We start from the raw sequence: 16,880 nt of genomic DNA on the forward strand, positions 1-16,880 counted from the left end.
CGTGATGTTTGTAAACGGAGATATCAACTCAGCTTTTACGGCAAACCTTAAGGAGTCAGGATACCTTTTTGGTGACAGTATGCTTTCGAACTAACCATGCTCCAGTTAGGATTTTCAAGGGTTGTAACGTGGCTTGGTTCATGGTTTAAGAAACAAAGGATAATGGCTCAAAAATTTATTTATACCCATCCCAATCTTCGTGATGTTCTTCGATTCTATGCTCAGTTAACTTTGCGTTTAAGCCTTAGCAAAGCTTGAAGTTGTAACATTGATATTTGATGATGGTTAAAGCACCGACAATTTATTTGGACAGACAATCATCCTTTTTGTAATTTTTCTTTTGCTTTTGTCGAGGATTTATAGTGACCTCTTTTTGACTTTGATTTTTGTTATCCCTAACTTTTGCGTGAACTATTTATTTTGTGATTACAGTCAGCGGGATGTTTGATTTTCAATAAGTCTCCTTCATAGGTTTAGACATAACAGTTTTTATTTTTATTTCTGATAGATATTGACTGCCTGACTTAATGGTTACGTTTACCCATCATTACTTGTACAAGAGGCGTATTGGCATAACTGAGTTAACTGAGTAACTACCCTGCCCCGGGTTATGATTGAGGGTTTTAAATTGCACAAGAAAGAAACTTCGACTCCTTAGGCTCAACGGGATTTACGAGGGATTAATATCCTTATATCTCCACTGTTTAGGAATTGAAACATTGCATGTATATTGTTAGCATAGTCTGTTCAAAATCATCACTGTATGAGGTTGCGGTATCATTTTCATCATCCTCCCTCAAAAGGCATGCAACTTTAGTAGAAGTCGAGTATCACAAAACATATGCAATGTAAAGATGCAATTTAAAATGAGTGATAGCGAAATGATTTGTTCAATACAAACATATGCAATGCACTGATGATGATTATTAAAACAGATAATGTCTATCACAAGTCGAATGTTTAAACAAATAGAATAGAAATTGCGCATGAGAATAAGTCTAATGCTTAAAATTTCATCCTTCTAGACGTAAATCAGTCTTGTCGTGATTAGGCATGGGAGCAGTGATCACCTTAGGGGTTGCAGGAGGGTCGAACTCCATTTCCCCAACATTGATCATATCTTGGATCTTGTTCTTTAATGAACAACAATCATTCGTATCATGTCTAGGGCTATTGGAATGATATGCGCACCTCGCGTTGGGCTTATAGCTAGGGGCGGAAGTGCTGGGATTCTTAGGAGTGTCCCTAAGAGTACTCAATTCGGTCTTCAAAAGATGTTGTAATGCTTGAGGAAATGACATATTGATCTTGGTGAATTGACGCTTAGGTATGTAGGGCTCTCGTCGTTATTGTAGAAGTGGTGTAGGGATCAGAATTGTCCCCACGGATTGGTTGTGTTCATTACGACTCTTCAGATTGTGCACAGTATCAGTTATATGAGGTTCCTCAGGTGAATTGAAATCAGTGATCATGTCATCGATTAAATCTTGAATCCTATGCTTCAATGGTCCAAAATCTTTGGTATCATGTCTAAGACTAATCGAATGATAAGCACATCTTATATTGTACTTGTACCCTGGAGCAGGATTAGCAGGAACGGAATATGGAGGCAATAGGGTTATCAAGTTCTGATTGAGCAGCTGTTGTAGAATTTAAGACAATGGGATGTGCAATGGAGTAAACTTTGCTGTATATGCTGATCCTTTTTCTTCTCGGTTAACAAGGTTTTTCAACTCGTCTTGCCTCTTGGCTAAGTTCAAAATCAAAACTTGGATGTAATACCCGACATCATATTTATTCGATCATTATAATTACTAATGAAATTGGTATAAAATGAGATGGAAAAATATGATGTATATTCCACAATGTTAATCTTTAGTGTTAACTAAAGATATTAGTAGTAAGAGGAAGGGTATAATGGTATTTTCGCCCTTAAGTAGGATAGAGTCATGTTTGAATGATCATTCTATTCTATTTTTCAAACCAGAATTCTGATTTAGTAGAGAGAAAGAGAGGAGAACGTGGGAAGAGAGGAAGAGAAGAGGAAGTCTCAAACTTGGTCCCATTGATCAAGCTTGCATGCAACTATTTCTGCCCAAATCTTGCTCTTTCCATCATGTTCATCTTGTTTCAGCTCTGCTATCATCATCTTCTTCACTTTTAAGGTGAGTCCATAGTTAGTGAACTTGGGGTTTGCATGTGAGGGTTTTCAATTGGGGATTTGGGAATGTGAGTAATATATGAATTAATGCTGCTAATCATCATTTATCTGAAGTAATCCTTGCCTGCTATTGTCTCTGATTGTGTTTGTAAACTCTGATTTCGTTAGAACTGAGTTGGAAATGTAGGGATTCATCTTAAAAGCTTTGGGACTAGTTTAGAGCTCCTAAAAACACAGAAAAATGGTTCTGGTTCAGTGTAACCGGTTACGGGTTTTGGTGTAACCGGTTACGCTGTTGAAAATCAGACAATCTGGGCATTTTGCGTGACCGTAACCGGTTACGGGTCCTGGTGTAACCGGTTACACTGGGCGCAGAAGGAAAAATTCAGTAACTTGGAAAATTCATATCTCCCGTTTCGTACGCCCGATTGACGCGTACTATATACCGTTAGAAAGCTAATTAAATGTACTATCTAGGAAAATTGGTTTTGGTGTTTAAATAACATTTTTTGGTATATCTGACATACTTTCAGTTAAAAGAGCGACACTGAAACTATGTAAATTGTGTGTAGCTAGACTGAATTAGCTCATTGTTTCTAATTGTTATATTATGTTGAAATGAGAATGCCCTATTATGATGAAATATGATTATTCTATTGATGCCCGTTGTTTCGGTTAAACAATCGGAGTTGTCTGCTTGTGTGTTTTTAGCGTTTGCTTACGTGTGTGTGTGCTGAATCGAAGTAGACCCGGTACTAAGTTATGATTCGGACCATGGGTCCTTGAGTTGTCTGTGGGACTGCCCTGATCTTGGATCCCAGAGGCACATACCTGAACTACCGTTGCAGTGTGCTTGTGAGGGCCTGGAGGCGTCTTACTCACTTGCTGTATACACACTTGCGTGCTCGGTATGATGGCGTTATGCAGCTAAGTAAGCCTACGCATAACAGGTAAACCATCTCTAATGATGCCATGTAGGCTACATCATTAGGTTCCTATCCTGATGGGCTCATGCGTCGAGACGGCGTGTTACACTTGCTGTTAACACCACGTGCGTACAGATGGTTAATGGGACGGTATCGCCTCCTAGGCAAAGTCACCTCGCAGCCATGTAGGCTTGTGCGAACCCGTTTAACCATTCTTGCAGGGTGCTTGTGTAAGTCTCTTAACAAATAGGCGTGGGTGAACCCACCGAGGGTGTGTTAGTAACTTAGTCTAGTGGTATTAACGTACTTCTGGATTCCCCGTTATGGATGCGGGTATTGCATACTTGGTTGCTATACAGTGTGTATTTGCTTGAGACAAGTCCAATGGTGGACGAGTCGCTTGTTTACTCCGTGCTTGTACCGGAAGTGAGAGTAACCCCGAATCCATGGTGGATTCGTGTACTATTGTATGTTCCCTTTAGATCCGAGTGGACTAATAGGATAGGTGGACTCACTGAGATTTAGTAATCTCATCCCATTCCAATTATTATTTTTCAGGTGGTTCGAGGCAAGATCGCGGTAAGGGAAAGATGGATTAGATCTCTTGGCGATGCTTGGATGTTTCTTTTAGTTTCTCATCGTGCTTATTACTTTGTGTATTTTGGACATGTACTATTATGATGTACTTGTATTATGGCCATGATACATTCGGCTCTTTGTACTCGTGTACTTCTACTTTCCGCTGCAAAACATTATGTATTTTGTTGTCTTATGAACCATTTATAATACTTTATGCATATTATTCTAGACAAATATGTGTGGGGTGTTACAGTTGGTATCAGAGCAGGTCGATCCTCGACTTTGCTAAGACACATCATAATGCAGTACAATTCTGCCTCATATGTGTATAATCAGTATGATTCCTTATGTCTTATTTATGGCATTGAGTCTGATCAGCTTGATTCCATGCGAAGTACAGACAGGGAGATGGCTGAGCAACGCAGAGGTCCCGGAAGGCCCAGAACTAGGCATGTGGAGCCCGAGCAAGAAGCTGGAGGTGCAGGCGTGCCTTGGCAACAGATGATGCAGCAAATGATGCAACAGAACCAGATGATGGCTCAAATGATGCAAGGCATGCAGGGACAACAACATCCTGCTCAAGTTCCCGTTCCTCAAGCTGCAACTGGACCTGATTTTCGTGCCTTCTTCAGGATGAATCCTCCAGAGTTTGTTGGCGGACTTGATTCACTCTTGGCTCATGATTGGCTAGCTGGTATGGAGAGGGTGTTTCAAGCTATTCAGTGTACTGAAGAAGAGAAGGTGATCTTTGCTACTCAGAAGATGAAGGGACCAGCTCTTAGGTGGTGGAACACTGCATCTACTTACTTCACCACTCAAGAGATTCCTAAGGATTGGCAACACTTCAAAATGGCATTCTTGGAGAAGTACTTCCCTAACAGTGTGAGGACTCAGAAGGAACGTGAATTTCAGAACTTCAAGCAAGGTGACATGTCTGTTTCAGAATATGTAGAGAAGTTCGAGGACTTGGCAGACTACTCCAGACAAGCCGTTTATGCTCCAGATGAACTATGGAAGATTGATCAGTTCATGATGGGTTTGAGGGCCGACATTGCTCATAGTGTTTCCCAAAGAGAGTTCACCACTTATGCTGAATGTTTGAGGCAATGCTATGTTGCCGAAAACAGTTTGAAGAGGGTTCAAGAAGAGAGGAACCAGAACAGAACTAACTTTAGGGAGCAAGGGAGGTCTACTCAAAACTTGAGGCCCCGTAATCCTCCACCAAAGATGAAGCAAAGCCACGGTGACCGTTTTCCCCGACCACCCTTTTGTGATAAGTGTAGAAAGAAGCACACTGGAAATTGTGAAGCTTATCCGGGTAGATGTTTTGAGTGTGGCGAGCAAGGTCACATGATGAGGAATTGTCCGAAGAAGAGAGCTCCAGAGAAGACTGCAGGTCGAGTTTACACTTTGGATTCGAGGAAGGCCAAGGGAAACAACAATCTCATTGCGGGTACGTGTTATGTTAACAATCAACCTTTATGTGTTTTAGTTGATTGTGGAGCCACTCATTCCTTTGTCTCTACTGAGTGTGTTTACCGACTTGGTTTGGAAGCTACTCCATTACCCAGTCCTATGATTATTTCTTCGGCGATGGATGATACCGTGGAAGCTCGACTAATTTGTAAAGACTGTTCCGTGTCCTTTAATGGTCGTGACTTTCCGATTGATCTAATTTGCCTACCCCTCAAAAAGCTTGATGTTATTCTAGGGATGGATTGGTTGTCTCTTAACTCGGTATACATTGGTTGCAAAGAGAAGGCCATATTCATTCCTGCTGAAGAGACTTCTTGTGATGATGCAATTACCAAGTTCATAGAAGGTACAATCAGCACGGTTAATTATCTCTTTTCTCAAGAAAGATCCTTTCTTTTAGTTCTTTCCAAGGAGCCTTCTGTGAGGATTGAATTGTCGGAAATTCCGGTGGTGTGCGAATTTCCTGATGTATTTCCTGAGGATATCACTTCTCTTCCTCCGAAAAGAGAAGCGGAATTCTCAATCGATCTTGTTCCTGGGACAGCCCCAGTTTCCATCACTCCTTATAGGATGTCTCCTATTGAACTCAGAGAACTGAAACGTCAATTGGAAGAGCTTCTTGCTAAGCATTTCATCCAACCCAGTGTTTCTCCATGGGGAGCTCCTGTTCTTTTGGTGAAGAAGAAAGACGGAAGTATGCGCCTGTGCATCGATTATCGTCAGCTGAACAAAGTCACCATAAAGAACAAATATCCTTTACCACGGATTGATGACCTCCTAAATCAATTGAAAGGAGCCAGTGTGTTCTCGAAAATTGATCTTAGGTCAGGATACCATCAAATCCGAGTGAAGAGCTCAGATGTACCTAAGACTGCCTTCAGGACTCGATATGGTCACTACGAGTTTTTGGTTATGCCATTTGGTGTGACTAATGCCCCCGCAGTTTTCATGGATTACATGAATCGAATCTTTCAACCATATCTGGACCAGTTTGTGGTGATTTTCATTGATGATATTCTTGTGTATTCTCGTACTCCTGAATATCATGAAGAACACTTGCGGATTGTGTTATCTACTCTTCGAGAGAAACAGTTGTATGCCAAATTCTGTAAGTGTGAGTTTTGGCTATCCGAAGTAAGTTTTCTTGGTCATGTCATCTCAGGAGGAGGCGTAGCAGTGGATCCTTCTAAAGTAGAAGCAGTAGTGAACTGGGAGAGGCCAAAGAGTGTGACTGAAGTCAGAAGCTTCCTAGGCTTGGCAGGTTATTACCGGAGATTTATTATGGGGTTTGCTAAGTTAGCCTTACCATTGACAAAGCTTACGCGAAAGGAGGTTGCTTTTGAATGGGACTCCGAGTGTGAGCAAAGTTTCCAGAAACTTAAGAAGAAGTTGACTACCGCACCAGTGTTAGTGATTCTGGATCCAAACCGATCTTATGAGGTGTTTTGTGAAGCTTCTAAGAAAGGTTTAGGAGGAGTATTGATGCAAGATGGTCAGGTGGTAGCTTATGCGTCTCGACAGTTGAGATCCCATGAAGAGAATTACCCGACCCATGATCTTGAGCTTGTTGCAATAGTCTTTGCACTCAAGGTGTGGCGACATTACCTATATGGCGTTCACTTTGAGATGTTCAGTGATCATAAAAGCTTGAGATATCTCTTTGACCAGAAGGAGTTGAATATGCGACAAAGGAGATGGATGGAGTACCTCAAAGATTATGATTTTGAATTGAAGTATCATCCAGGAAAGGCTAATAAAGTGGCAGATGCATTAATTAGGAAGGAATTTCGAATTGCTGAATTGATGATGTTAGAGCATGACTTATTGGAGAAATTTCGAAATCTTAACCTTCAGTTTGAATGGACACTCAATGGCGTGTTGATCAGTAACTTGAGCATCCGGAATGAGCTACGAGAAAGAATTCGGATATCCCAAGGGTATGATGAGCAATTGCAGGCGAGCGAAGGCATGCCTGATTTTGTGAGAGCATCTGATGGAGTAATCTTATTTAAGCAGAGAATGTGCATACCGAAGGATTCTGAGTTGAGGCGTTTGATCCTCGATGAAGCCCAAAAGAGTAGATTTTCTATTCATCCTGGATCGACCAAAATGTATCAAGATTTGAAGAAGGACTTTTGGTGGCCAGGAATGAAGAAGGAGATTGCAGAGTATGTAGCGCAATGTTCCATTTGTCAACAAGTTAAGATTGAACACCAGAAGCTAGGAGGAATGTTGCAACCATTAGAGGTACCAACGTGGAAATGGGATTCTATCTCTATGGATTTCATTGTGGGATTACCTCGTACTCGAGGCGGACATGATTCTATATGGGTGATAGTGGACAGGTTGACTAAGTCTGCTCACTTTTTACCTGTAAAGACCACTCACAGGGTGATTCATCTCGCAAGGCTTTTCATAGCAGAGATTGTACGGTTGCATGGCGTGCCGTCCAGTATAGTGTCTGATCGTGATCCAAAATTCACTTCAAGATTTTGGAAGGTGTTTCATAAGGAATTGGGGACTAGACTGGACATGAGTACGTCTAACCATCCTCAATCCAATGGGCAGACGGAGAGGACGATCCAGACAATAGAGGATATGTTGAGAGCTTGCATACTAGAAGAATCATTTACCGTTGGTAGAGTTCGCTTATAATAACAGTTACCATGCTAGTTTGGGTATGGCTCCCTATGAAGCTCTATACGGGAGGAAGTGTCGATCACCACTATGTTGGGCAGAGGTAGGAGAGAAGAGTATTCTTGGACCGGAGACCATACAAGAGACTACCGAGAAAGTCAAGATGATCCAAGATAATCTTAAGAAAGCCCAAGACCGACAAAAGAACTATGCGGACAGGCGAAGGAGACCTTTAGAATTTGAAGTTGGTGATCATGTGTATTTGAAGGTCACTCCAAGATTGAGGTTGGGAGGACAGTTCAAAACACGAAAGCTCAGTCCGAGGTATGTGGGACCATATCAGATTATGAGTCGGGTAGGTGAAGTGGCTTATCAGTTGGCATTGCCACCTTCACTATCCAGGCTGCATGACGTATTCCACGTGTCTCAACTCCGAAAGTTCGTGCCTGATACCTTTCATCCTATCCTTCCGGATTCTGTTGAAGTAGAACCAGATCTTACCTATGATCCTCAACCTTGCTGTATCATGGAGCGTGCAAGCAAGTCTCTACGAAATAAGGAGATACCTATCGTGAAAGTGATGTGGGATGAGATGCGTCCTGAGGAAGCTACTTGGGAGCTGGAGTCAGAGATGCGGGAATCCTACCCTCACTTGTTTTGGTAAGTTTTCTTCGAATTCGGGGACGAATTCTATTTAAGGGGGGGAGAATGTAATACCCGACATCATATTTATTCGATCATTATAATTACTAATGAAATTGGTATAAAATGAGATGGAAAAATATGATGTATATTCCACAATGTTAATCTTTAGTGTTAACTAAAGATATTAGTAGTAAGAGGAAGGGTATAATGGTATTTTCGCCCTTAAGTAGGATAGAGTCATGTTTGAATGATCATTCTATTCTATTTTTCAAACCAGAATTCTGATTTAGTAGAGAGAAAGAGAGGAGAACGTGGGAAGAAAGGAAGAGAAGAGGAAGTCTCAAACTTGGTCCCATTGATCAAGCTTGCATGCAACTATTTCTGCCCAAATCTTGCTCTTTCCATCATCTTCATCTTGTTTCAGCTCTGCTATCATCATCTTCTTCACTTTTAAGGTGAGTCCATAGTTAGTGAACTTGGGGTTTGCATGTGAGGGTTTTCAATTGGGGATTTCGGAATGTGAGTAATATATGAATTAATGCTGCTAATCATCATTTATCTGAAGTAATCCTTGCCTGCTATTGTCTCTGATTGTGTTTGTAAACTCTGATTTCGTTAGAACTGAGTTGGAAATGTAGGGATTCATCTTAAAAGCTTTGGGACTGGTTTAGAGCTCCTAAAAACGCAGAAAAATGGTTCTGGTTCAGTGTAACCGGTTACGGGTTTTGGTGTAACCGGTTACGCTGTTGAAAATCAGACAATCTGGGCATTTTGCGTGACCGTAACCGGTTACGGGTCCTGGTGTAACCGGTTACACTGGGCGCAGAAGGAAAAATTCAGTAACTTGGAAAATTCATATCTCCCGTTTCGTACGCCCGATTGACGCGTACTATATACCGTTAGAAAGCTAATTAAATGTACTATCTAGGAAAATTGGTTTTGGTGTTTAAATAACATTTTTTGGTATATCTGACATACCTTCAGTTAAAAGAGCGACACTGAAACTATGTAAATTGTGTGTAGCTAGACTGAATTAGCTCATTGTTTCTAATTGTTATATTATGTTGAAATGAGAATGCCCTATTATGATGAAATATGATTATTCTATTGATGCCCGTTGTTTCGGTTAAACAATCGGAGTTGTCTGCTTGTGTGTTTTTAGCGTTTGCTTACGTGTGTGTATGCTGAATCGAAGTAGACCCGGTACTAAGTTATGATTCGGACCATGGGTCCTTGAGTTGTCTGTGGGACTGCCCTGATCTTGGATCCTAGAGGCACATACCTGAACTACCGTTGTAGTGTGCTTGTGAGGGCCTGGAGGCGTCTTACTCACTTGCTGTATACACACTTGCATGCTCGGTATGATGGCGTTATGCGGCTAAGTAAGCCTACGCATAACAGGTAAACCATCTCTAATGATGCCATGTAGGCTACATCATTAGGTTCCTATCCGGATGGGCTCATGCGTCGAGACGGCGTGTTACACTTGCTGTTAACACCACGTGCGTACAGATGGTTAATGGGACGGTATCGCCTCCTAGGCAAAGTCACCTCGCAGCCATGTAGGCTTGTGCGAACCCGTTTAACCATTCTTGCAGGGTGCTTGTGTAAGTCTCTTGACAAATAGGCGTGGGTGAACCCACCGAGGGTGTGTTAGTTGTCATACCCCAATTTTTGACCTAAGATACCACCTCATATCATTGCATATACATCATTTGCATCTCTAACAAATTGCATAGCTTGTGTTTGCTACTTGTGACTCAGCAGGATTTAATCAAGAAATCACTCATCAGTACAAGTAACAATCAATTAGGGTTTTGTTCTCCCTTCATTTCAAAAGAATTATCTTCATCAACAATCAACATTTAGTCCTCAGAGATTCATTTCAACAAGCTTAAAGGCTCTGAATCGACCAGTTAAGGGTTTTGACTGAAGATAGCATACTCCTGACTTTTGCTCAGGATTTGACCTAATGACTTGGGACATGACCTCAAGACCCCAAGTGCATCATTTTGACCTAATCCATTGGCTCAAGACATCTCCTACACAAGGATTGATCAACAGTGAAATTTCAAATCATCAGAATTAGGGTTTTGAACTATCAGGGACTAAAATCAGGGATCACATTTGGGAAACCCTAAAAACCCCCAGGAAGTCAATCAAAGGTTTCAATCATCCTCAAATAATCCCTATGACAACATACAATGGAAATTTCATCTCAATTCAAGATACACAGTCATCAATTTCATCAGATCGACAATTAGGGTTTTTTGACCTAATTCACTGAACCACTGACTTTTTAATCAGGACATGGTGCCACAACTCAAACCGTGACTCAAGGTCTTCCACTAACTCAATATGATTCATTCATTCACTCATTCTTTGCAAGATACATTCATGTTTGTGGGTGATTTCATTTTAAAGGCGCCATTGCCAATTGGTGCGATTTAAGAGACTTGCTTGGAATCTATTTCTTGGTTTTTTAGGCTCATGGATTGCTCATGGTGAAGATTTGATTCATATGAATTATTTGATCATTCATGGGAATTTCATCAAAGTTGCAAAGAAAATATCATGTTTAATTCATTGTTGGAAAATTACTTCAAAAATGATTCAAGATTATGGGTTCAAGGATTTTAATTCAAGATCATTTCTAATTCATGGTGCAAGAATACATTTCAAGACTTGAAATTCAAAACTTCACTACTTCAAGGATATTCCACCATTTCCTTTTGAAAAAAGGATCATTCAAAGGAATTCAAGAATTGATTCAAGACATAGAAATTGCATTTGAAATTCATTCAAGAAATATTCAAGTTTCATACAATTTCATTCAAGGATTCTAAGAGAAATTCAAGCATTTACAAATGATGTTTTTTACATGGAACAAATGAATCCAAAATTCAAGAATTACATCATTCCAAAATTCTATTCACTTTCAAGAATACAAGTTCATACAATCTAAAGTGGAATAAATTTGGATTACAAAGAATAAAAGAAAATGCAATTCTTTCTTGAATTCTTCAATCTTCAAATCTCCATCCTTCAAAATCAAATTTCTTCATGCTTTCATCAAGAATGCTCATGTCACATGGAAAAAGAAACAAGAAGGGTGAGATTAGCAAAAAGTTCAACAAAATATTCAAAAGCCCAAGTCAAAACAAAAAGGGGTGCATTTAGCAAAAGACTAATTCAAAACAAAAAGGGGTGCATTTAGCAAAAGACTAATTTCAAGACAAAAAAGAGATCAAAGAGAGATTTCTTTTCCCACTTGCATAAGAAATATCTCATGAAGAATATTCTTGCAATCATTACAATTTTCCAATCAAGTTTATTATCATCCAAACACTCCCTTAACTTTGCCTATAAATAGAAAGTTCTCTCATTGAAGAAAATGACACCAAAGCAACTAAAACTACTTGCTTTCTCACTTCTCTCTTTTCTCTCATAGTTTTCAAGTTTCTTGGCAAGAAGAAGCAATTCTTCAAACCAAAGAAAACCACTTGAGAAGTGAGAATTCCTAGTTACAAAGTTCCATGGTTTGAAGAGAGTGAAGAAGAAATTCTTCATACCTTGGTGGAGAGTTCCAACTTGTAGTCCATCTTCAAGTCTCCCTGTTAAAACAAAATTTCCAGAAAAAAAAATAGAGAAAGCATATGTTATTGTTGCTGTAACTAAAAAAAACGCAGAAGCAATTAATTCAAAGTTGCAGAATCAACATGTAACGATTTCACAGAGCTGCAATTCAGAATCATACAACAAGCTAATTTGCAGATTTTTTCAGAAAGAAATCCGGGACAGTAACAATAACAACAATTTTCAACAGAAACTCAAAACAGTAGCAGTAACATGTTCACAGGTTCAGAATCAACAATCACTCAGAACAGAAACGCAGCAATCGTAGAGGCAGAATTTCAGAAGCAGAATCGATACGTACCTCAATGATAACCGGCAAAAATCTCCTTGCCGCAAGTAAGTCGATTTCATCTTCACTCTCAAAATTATTGATAATAGTTGCTGCAAATATATTCTTGCTTATCATCTAAGAATTGAAAACAGCAAGATTTTGAGTTATAGTTACTATGTCATAAGAAAAAATGAAGCTTTACCATGAAAACAAAATTGAAGTTAAAACCTGAGTTTGTCTTCAATCACATGAACCAAAAGTTGTTGTTGCTCCGAGAAAGAGAATCGAGAGAGACATAAAGCCTTCCGTTGTTGTTGTTCGCTGTGAGCAATCGAGAGATAGCCATGAGGATCGAAAGAGAAGGAGAGCGATTGCGAGAGAGCAGAGATCGTGAGAGCAAGAGATCGAGAGAAACCGAGAGAGTGAGGCAAGTAGCTATGGCTGTTGTTCCTCTTTGTTTTTTCAGAAAAGTAACGTGAGAGAAGAAGGAGAAAGAGGCGTGTGCCTCTGTGTTTTCGTTTAGGGTTTCAAACCCAACCCCAATTGTGAACTAAAGAGGGATGGATCCGGGTCTTTCCTGACCCGACCCGGTCCGGTCCACTCTCCTTTTTTCTATTTTATTTTTATTCAGCTTAAGTTACATATTAGGCCATGCACACTCCATCCGGGTTTCACACCCCCTCAAGCCCAATTCCTAAGTTTTTTTTACTAATTTTCTTTTAGTTTTCTTTAGAAAAATGTTTTCATAAAAAAGACTTAGTATTTTAATTTAAATATAGGATTTAGTTTTATTTTCTAATCCTTATTGAAAAAACTCCAAAAAATATTTTTAGATGCATATTTGATTTTATGTTTTCTAATTATTTTCTTTTTCCATGAAAAACACAAAAAATATCTTTTCTTAGATTAATTTTGTTTGAATTTGATATTCTCATATTATTTTGTGTAGTTAATCATTTAAGTTTCTATTTGATTACTGTTGCACATTACTTGAATTTTCTAACTTCATCCGAGACTTCGAGATTATTTCTCTGCTGTTCTCTGGATTTGTCTGTTTTGTTTGGTCTTCCATTTGCTGTAGAATTCCAAAACAATTACTGGATGATCATGGAATGCTGAAAGCTGTGAGCTTATCTGGCGTTCTTTTCTGCTGGTGTGGATGCTTAATATCTGTTGAGATCCTAATTTATTCCAAGCACATCACTTGAAGATCAAGGTAACACCTCAAACTCAGAAATCCAATTTTCTCATTCTTCGAGGTAAGCCTAAAACTCAATCAACTGTTTTCACAACAGTAATCAATTCACTTTCAAATCATTTCAACTCATTTTCAAAACGATTTGGGGCCTCTCGAATATTAGAGAGTATAAGTCCCTTTCGTCTTTCTTTGTACAGTTTTTAACAGAAAACTTTTTCCAAATTACTTCCAAACAGTTTTTTTTAAAACAAATCTCACATCTTTTTCAAACCATCCACCATGTTTTGTGAAAATAAAACATGGGCCTCTCGACTATTAGAGAGTATAAGTCCCTTTCCTTTTTCCTTTTACAGTTTTTCTTTGTACAGAAAACTTCTTTCAAAACAAGAACTTTCAAACTGTTTTCAAACGACGAAACCTCGTGTCTATTTACAAAACCATCAACCATGTTTTATAAAATAAAACATGGGCCTCCACATAGGTATAAGTCCCATTCCCGTACATGAAATTCGGTATTTCATTGTACACCTTTTTTGTACATACCTCGTTCAATTTGATTTTTAACCTTGTATAACAAATCAAAAAATTAAGGTTTTCTTTAAATCTTCCCAAAAATACCATGGGCCTCCATGTAGGTATAAGTCCCAAGCCCTTTATGAATACCTGTTTACATAACTGTTGAATAAACTCAAATGGGTCTCTCCCCGAGTATGAGTCCCGAGCCCCCGTGTATACAAATGGATCATGCTTACAGGTATATTTCCTTCATAAACTCCATTATATACACACACTTTGTCATATATATGTGCTTGTTCATACTTGTTCATATCTGTTCATATAACTATTCATATTTGTTCATGTACTTGTGCATATTTGTTCGTACTTGTTCATATTTGTGATTGTGTTATATATGCTTGTTCAACTTAGTACAACACTAGGTTCCCCATAGCCTCCTATTGGGCTTCGTGCAAAGAATCTCCCTAGTTTAGGTCAGGACATAGAGTATGGTTTCCCGGTGAAATCGCTCTAAGAGCTCAAACCAACTATACCATGCCTCCCCTTGGGCTTTGTACAAACGAGTGACCCTCCCATAGCCTCCTCTTGGGCTTAAAATGCAAGGACCCTGGATTGTCCCTCCCATAGCCTCCTCTTGGGCTTACAATGCAAGGACCCTCGGATAGCCTCCTCTTGGGCTTCGTACAAGGACCCACGGGCTTCTTATAAGCATCCCCCAATATCCAAAATCAAATACCCTAGGAGATTAGACATTTTTCATCTCTATGCTAGGAGTATCTCTTTTATATCATCACAAACAATCAATCAATCAAACTTTTTCTTGCCACAAGGCTGGCTAATCAATCAAACCGTTTTGCCACCGTACTGGCTGATTAATCAAAGTTTTTGTCACAAGGCTGACTTCATTGAAACTTTTGCCACGAGGCTGGCTGATTAATCAAAACTTTTTGTCACAAGGCTGACTTCATTGAAAGTTTTTGCCACAAGGCTGGTTAAACAACAAAAACATCTTTATCATTCTAAGCGCCATAAGTGGCACAGCCCAGGGCTTATAATGAAAAGATTTTCAAACAAAAATCAAACAGATGTATGTGATGATATAGATTAGATACATCTAGCATTTAGACGACATTTGTCTATTTTCCTTTGCTTCCTCTAGCATAAGTGGGAACTACGATTGCTCTGACTTTCTCAACATCCCTTTGAGAATACGTAGGCACAAGGTCGATCCTTGGCGAGCAAAACAAAACAAAAAAAAACCATTCAAACCTTAGCACCCGTAGACCCCGAGCTACAAATGCTCTGATTCCCTTTAAGGGATATGTATGCAGAGGATCGCGATGATCTTTGCGAGCATAATCAAACAAACACCTTAGGTCCCACCTATTTCACAAGAACCTCCATCATAACAAGAAAGGATGAAAAACAAAATAAAGAAACCTATAGAGTACTATAGATACGTTGGGTGCTAATACCTTCCCTTCGTATAACCAACCCTCTTACCCAAAGATCTCTCCCCCCACTTTTAGGTTATTGCAGCTTTTTTCCTTTTCCTCCTTTGGAAATAATAAAAAGTTTGGTCGGTACAAAGAAAAATCATTTTTTTTGAGCACTCGAGCCCAAAGAAGGCATCAGGTGTCTCATCCAGAAAAAAGAACAACGATTTTTCCCCGCGACAGAAAAATGGCGACTTCACTGGGGACCATCTTTTTATTGTTTCCAAAGGAAGGGTTATTTCTATTTATTTTGTTTTTTTCTGGTTACTTGTTTGGTTCTTTGGTTCTGTTACTTGTGTGGTTCTGTTACAAGTGATACATTATGGACAAATCCTAACCCGGAATAAGTACACATAAGAATTAGGTGGAGGGTATAGTCATGTGCAGGCGCATGTGAGAATCCTTCCGCTCAGTGGAGGTTCCTTGTTTGTAATATATGTTTAGCGAGTTAATTGCGAAGACATTGTTGCTTTCATTGAACTGTAGAAGCTGAGAGACCGTAGAACCCCAACCCATCCTGGCCTTATTAGGTTGTGGTGCAGAAATTATTCAGGTGAAGACTTGGATTAGTTGTCATGCGGAGAACCACACTCAGACGAGTTTTTCTTGAGAATATTACTGGCTCATGAGTTTAATTGTGGAAGGCCGGTAATATCCGAAAGAAAAATGTAGACTCTGACGTATCAGTAGAACATGTCATGCAGGTGATTAACTAGAACTATCCCATTTTTGGTTCTCTGACCTCATGCTCGTGACGTTGGACCTTTGAACCTATGCGTTACCATGTTTGCGTTACCATGTTTGTGTTACCATGTATGCGTTACCATGTTCGCGTTACCATGTTTGCGTTACCATGTTTGTTTCACCATGTTTGAATATGTGGCATCCATGCATCCATGCATTCATACATTCATTAAAAAACCCATCTTTTTCCATAAAAAAAAAAACATGATTTTTCCAAAAATTTTAGAGAATTTTCTTTGCAAACATTATAGGATTAAGTTATGGAAAAAAGATATACCAAGAGATACGGTTTCAAAGAGTCTAAGGTGGAAAGACTGAAAGAGTTAGCATCTTTTGTACAAGATCCTTCTGATTTTAGGAAAAGCCATGGAAAGCTTTTGCCTATCTTGAACACTCATGTTGATGAGGGACTTCTCAAAACTCTGGTTCAGTTTTATGATCCCGTCTACCGGTGTTTTACCTTTCCAGACTATCAGTTGGTACCAACCTTGGAAGAATATGCCAATCTTTTGGGTATTCCTGTGTCTGACAAAATACCCTTCAATGGTTTGGAAGCCATTCCTAAATCACCAGTCATTGCAACAGGTACCCACTT

Source organism: Vicia villosa, linkage group LG2 (assembly GCF_029867415.1).
Source record: "Vicia villosa cultivar HV-30 ecotype Madison, WI linkage group LG2, Vvil1.0, whole genome shotgun sequence".
NCBI lineage: Eukaryota > Viridiplantae > Streptophyta > Magnoliopsida > Fabales > Fabaceae > Vicia > Vicia villosa.